Below are 6,237 nucleotides of genomic sequence, written 5' to 3' on the forward strand. Positions count from 1 at the left end.
AGCCACTATTAATAACTACCAGGAGTTAGTAGATCGTGCTCTTATGATTGAGGGGAAGCAGCAGCAGATAGACAATCGTAAGAGGAAGTATGGATAGGGGAAGTACAATTCTGGAGTTCAGCAGAAATCACGCTTTACCCCAAAGTCAGGAGGGCAATTTCAGCATACTCACGGAGGAGGCAGCTCGCACAATCATAATGGCACCAAGAATGGAAACGGGAATGGAGGAAGCAATGGACAAAGCCGCACCAACCCGTCAACACCATCCAAGGTAGACCTGAGCCATATCACTTGTTATAAGTGCCGTAAGACTGGGCATTATGCAAATGAATGTCCAGAAGCCCAAAATGGTAATGGTAATGGAAGCTCAGGAAAGAAGCCGAACCCTTTCAACAGGGGGCAAGTGAACCACGTTACCGTGGAGGAGGTTGAAGCTCAGCCAGACGCAGTGATAGGTAAGTTTTTGGTTAAGACATTTACTACAGTTGTTCTTTTTGATACTGGTGCTTCACATTCATACATATCAAGAGGATTTGTGGATAAGTATAAACTACCAACCCAAGCACATATCAAGGGGCTGCAACGTTTCATGTTGCAGACTTTTCAGACAACGAGTAAGGTGCTTTTAGGTCGTGGTTCTATACTCAGTGATGCCGTTGGAGTTGATGGACTCGCTTATCTTCCAAGACTTCCGTTATTATCGTATTTAGATGGCCTTAAGCCATATTTATTTCAATAAGTTCTCTTTTGAGACATTCGATGTAATAAGTGTGTGATTGCTACTCTGTTATAAATCCTCCAAGTACTGTGTGGTGTCAGCATTACTGATCCAGGGATGACACTAAGCACAGAGATCAGACTGTTTGAGGTCTGGTCGCTACATAGGAGCACCCCTCGGACCCGCGCCACCCCGCGTCGGTGCATCACCGAGAGGGGAAAGGCCAAGGGCTGCCGCCAGCGGCGCTGCCCGGGCCCGGCCCGGCAGCGGGAAGGGAGGGTCAAGGGAGGACTCTAGGGGGAGAGGCGGGGACAGGGCCGGTTTCCCGCGGGGGCGACGCGGGGGCGAGAGGATACAGTGATATTTGCTGAGATGGATTGTGCCATCTTGGACCATGTCTTTGCTGGTCAAGCCGACTCTGACCTCGACGAGTGCATGCGGTCGAAATGGGATGAAGATGAGGTCGCTCAATTCTGCCGCTCTAGGGACCGTGGTCGCATCGTTCTATCGTGCTTGTCCCCTACATGTTACGGTTTAGTGTGAACCGTGTCGGACCATCACAACACCACGCTTAGACTTCGAGCCAACTCCCATATATGCATGTGCCCTTTGCATGGTATTCACCGTCACTGTGGGGTTAATTTCGTACACCCGTGATATGAGAATGTCCCCAATCGACTTTTCTCCCCCTATGTAATACTCCCTCCATCTCATATTATAAAAACGTTTTTTGCACTACTCGCCCCGGGTTGGGGGACTACTCCTTTTATGGGGTCGCAATGGCTTTATTCGCTATATTCCTATCTATCATTTTAGAAATTTATAATTTTTTCGTTTTACTGGACGGAATTTTAACCAATCAGGTTTCTACTAACTAAAACTAGGAAGTCAGAGTTTTTCCATCCAAAAAAGCCTTTCTAGTTTAAGATCTACATTTCTAGATATTATGGTAGTTCGACCGCGGAATTTGTTTGTTTCAGTATCTCTGAAATATGAGTGTGTGACTTGTTAGAATACTAATGTCAAAAACGTTTCTATATTATGAAACGGAGGGAGTAACATTTAAATGCAATGTTTAGTCAATTTAAATGTACAATCCCTCCAGTTGAATGTATGACTATTAACTGACACAACAACAAAAATGGACAAAAGAAGGGCGCAATATGGCGGCTCTGAGTTTATGTTCCGCCTCAACAGCCTCCATACTATTATGTAGCGCACCATGAAGGTTGCCAATATAACGACTATGTTATAGTTGCTCTTATATAGCTAGAGTCGAAAGTAACAAGATGCCTTTGGGTCATGGAGAAGTCTATACTTTTTTGCATAGTAATATGTGTCTCATTTATATCACAAGCATCATAGTACAAGCCACGTACAAACCGACCTACAAAACTAAAAAAAAAACGCTTGCCTTTGCATAGAGCACCAGCTAAGAAAAAAAATTACAATCAAGACCGAAGAATCTCTGAGCTTGACGCCAACGCCTGTCACCTAGCTCTGGCGCCACTATAGCAGCCACCAAAAAAAATGACGGATAACCTTTTCACCAGAGCCCGACATGACTCCATCGCTGATATGCAGGTTTACGGACTTCCAAGGTGGCTCGTCAAAGACGAACCATTGCCGCTGAACGAATCAGACCAGGGCAACATTCCGGATACACCATCAAACTCCAGATCTGACACCCTCGCATGACTAAGACGTCGAAGGAGGAAATCATACCTGCCATCCACGGACCATAAAACCAACACATGATCCACCGTCGTCGATGCAGACCACACTCGCATCCATTCCTGGACTAGCTCCCAAGCTCTGCGCCGGCATTGGAGCAAACACCGTTACAACGATGGAGGACACAGGTCCACCATGAGAATGTCGCTGTTGTCATATCATCCTTGCTTGAAACAGACTGATTTCTAAATCAATCCCTAACCATAAGACCGACCGCCTTATCGGGGAAGGATTTGAAAAAAAATTATTCAGTGCTGCCATTGCCGCCGCCGAAGCTAAGCGGTGAACAACCTAAAATCTAGAGCACGAAGGTGTGAAGACAAGTTTAGTGCTAAAAATTATATGTACCAGTTAGCCGATATGTTGATCTAACAAAAGGTAGTAACAGGAAAAAAAATGCCACATAGACAAATTAACATATTAAAAAATATTACCAAAATAAGCAACTACATTTTGTTCGGCCGGCTAATCAAACTAGAAAAATAATATAATGTGTGCTACCAGGATAGGTTTGAAGTCTATCCTTTGTCAACATATAACTCACCATGATTTAAGCTGAGAGAAGCGGACCGCTTATTAACACAAATGATTCTGATAACTATGACGACATGGTACACATTTTTTTAACACGGTCAATCACAGATGCTTTCACACACATATGCACTCATCTCTATGAAGGCGTAGAACTCTGAGACCCCCGTACCCCTGTACCCCCGCGTCGCCCCGCTAGGGCGACACGGGGGCGATCTCGCGCCGCCGCCCCTCGTCGTCACCACGGTCCTCCTGTCCTCGCCGCTGCCAGAGGCTAAGCGTCGGGCAGGCCCTGGGCGCAGCCAAGGAAGGTGGCGGCGGGGAGCTTCTCGCGCTCGGCCAGGCGCATGGATCGGATCCGCCAGATCCGTCCGGCCCGGGCCTCGGGTTTGAGGCGGCGGCCTCTGCTGGTGAGGGCGGCGTCGTCCGGGAGGCGGGCGGCGCTCGCCGGAGTTGTGGACCGCGTCTCCTCGGCCGCGCGGGCGGCGAGTTGGCGGTGGATGCGGGCGCCACGTGGAGGGATCCCCTGCTGCTCTCCTTCCCCAGATTTGAAGACGATGCCCCCGTGTTGCTGCTTCCTCCTCGTCAATCCGGCCGGATCCGGTGGCGGACCGCGCGGATGTGGGCTTGGGAATCTGGATCGAAGTAATTTCTTGGCCGGCTGCGGCGGCCACGACGCCGGCAGCGACCCAGGCGCTGTTTTCCTTCTTGAAGGCGGCTTTGAGATCCAGCTCCCTCCCCCTCGTCCTCCTCCTACACCCGGGTGAAAACTCACAACTTTGGTTGGGCGGCGGCGGTGCCCGGCTCCGTCACCCTCTTGAAGGTGCCGCTTTGGGTCCGCGGGGAGGTGGGACAGCTGCAGCGCGTTCTTGGCGTTCCTGATGGCGGCGGTTCTCTTTAGTGGTGTCGTTTCGCCATGGCGGTCGGCTGGTCCGGCTCTCGTGGTGATTGTGGTGCCCAACTCTTCGCCGTGTCTTCGTGGGGTGCTCCCGTCCCGTTTAGAAAGGCTGGAGGTGGAGCGGCGTCATCTTACACGGAGCTTCGGTGGATATGTCAAGTCATGCCTGACCGACAGGTGCTACGCTTTGTCATGCCTGGTCGGCAGGTGCTACGCACGACAGATCTTCCAAAGACTTCAAGCCGTGTCGGCTGGTGGTACTTGACAGCATGGTGCTGAGGTGTATCAGTGGCGACCGGGACGTCCTCGGATGTTTGCACGCAGGGAGGAGGTGCCGTTGGGCGCCGTGATGGCGTCGACGATAGCTGGACCGAGCAAGGTTGATGCATTAGTACAGTTGTGAAGATGGAGCGGTAGAAGTTGGTGGTGGCGGCCTCTGAGTGCACGCCGGACCGGCGAGATCCATGCCCGGCAGGCGTCCTAGATGGGATCTCAGGTCTTAGATGTTAGGTTTGGCTACGATGCCTGTTTGGTATTAGGCCCAGACTATCTGCGCCCCTTCATCAACTGGATAGAGTGGCTTAGACGGCGGCTTTAGTCTTACTGTTGTATTACTTTGTAAGGTCTTGTGAGAATAATTAATAAAGTGGCCGTATGCATCGTCCAGATGCAGAGGCCGGGGGTCATCCTCCTTTTCTAAAAAATAACTCATCTCTATGAATGCACACACACGCACATCATATTCCTTATGAGTACCTCGATGCTTTGCTGACACAACATCTTAAGATTGACGAAGTCACCATGTGACACATGTGATAAGCAATTCAAACAATTCAAAAAAAAGATTGATGGAGTCATCATAGGCGCCTCATAGTCGACGAAAGGTCTCCTCGCACTGAACGAACATCGTCGGAAAGCTTGAAATAAATTCAGAAAAATGTGAGCGCCAATGCCAAGTCTAGGGCCTGAACCGTGGTATGTTGATTGCACCACAAGGAATCTAACCATTTAAACTACACTCTATTAGTGATAACACGCTACACATGACGCCTAATGTTGCAGGGTACGTATGGTTGTATACACTCGGAAGTCTGAACAACTCTGAGCCCTTTGCTTGCGACGCAAGTATCACGCGTCATGTCAAAGAGCGATGAACTAGCCCATCCTTTTGCACTAGTGTTTCTACTTGATATTGCTTCTTCGTGGACACTTTTTTTTGAGGGATTCTTCGTGGACACTTAAACACCTCCTTGGCCGCCTTATCACTGCCATCTGTCGTTGTCACCTTATACCCCATCAACATGTAGGGCGTTGACGCTACACGTCGGCTCAATGTCACCTAATACCCCGCCAGGCAAGGCGTCAACGCTACGCGTCGATCGCTGATCTTTTCAAATGATCAGCCGAGTCGCGAGCCGTTGGATCCATTGCGGGATAGCTTCTGATCCAGCTCACGAGGTTTGCAACATGGGTCATGTTGCGCTCGGAGTTTTGCAACATATGGGTCATATTGCACTTCAAGATTTGCACGAGTGCTTCACAACACGAGCCATATTGAAAAAAGAGGTCTGTAACATGGTCCACGTTGTGCTCGAAGGTTTTGCTTGTATTGCCACCATCATGGTTGCCATTGTCGTGCAACGTCATCGTAGCAACAGGATGTTGCTTTCGTCCCCACAGAACATCAGTTAGGTTGCAATGATTCCCTTGCGCTAAGCATCACTAGCTTGCAATATCATTGTTGACTTGTAGTACATCGTCTCTCCTTGGAGCAACATATCCCGGACGATGCATCCTTGGCTTTCGCGGGGAAGCCCCTGCTTGCGACAACGGCTTGTGGGATTGAAGAAGGTGTGCTACATTGTGCTACTTTGTGGAGTTGAGAGTGGCACAAAGGGGATTGACTCGCGGGGAAGAAGACTAGCGACTCTAAGACGTTTCGAGATAAAGATAAGGACATGGGGTAGGACACGTGCCAGTCTCAGGAGGCGGTCATCCCCACGACATGTTTTCAATGGGTGAGTGTAAGTTTTTCCATAAATAATCCATGGAAGTTGCGTGGAGCAAGGTTTTTTTCCTGCGGAATTTTTACGCGGGACTACATTGTGTACATCTCAATCCAATTCACGGGCGGATTATATGTAAGTTGATTGATTTTTTAGGTGTATAAGCCGATTTTGCCTGCGAAGGAAGAAGGAAGTCGTCGAGCGACAATGAGTTTCGATGTCGACAACGAGACCAAGCCAGGACCTCGTCGGAGACGAGGGACAACGCTGTGAGTGGCAACGAGTAGCGACGCCACAATCGGAGGCGAGGAAGCAGGTTGGCAAGTGCGGGTGCAAGCACGCGCGCGCGG

The sequence above is a fragment of the Triticum dicoccoides genome, chromosome 4B (assembly GCF_002162155.2).
Source record: "Triticum dicoccoides isolate Atlit2015 ecotype Zavitan chromosome 4B, WEW_v2.0, whole genome shotgun sequence".
In the NCBI taxonomy this organism is placed as follows: domain Eukaryota; kingdom Viridiplantae; phylum Streptophyta; class Magnoliopsida; order Poales; family Poaceae; genus Triticum; species Triticum dicoccoides.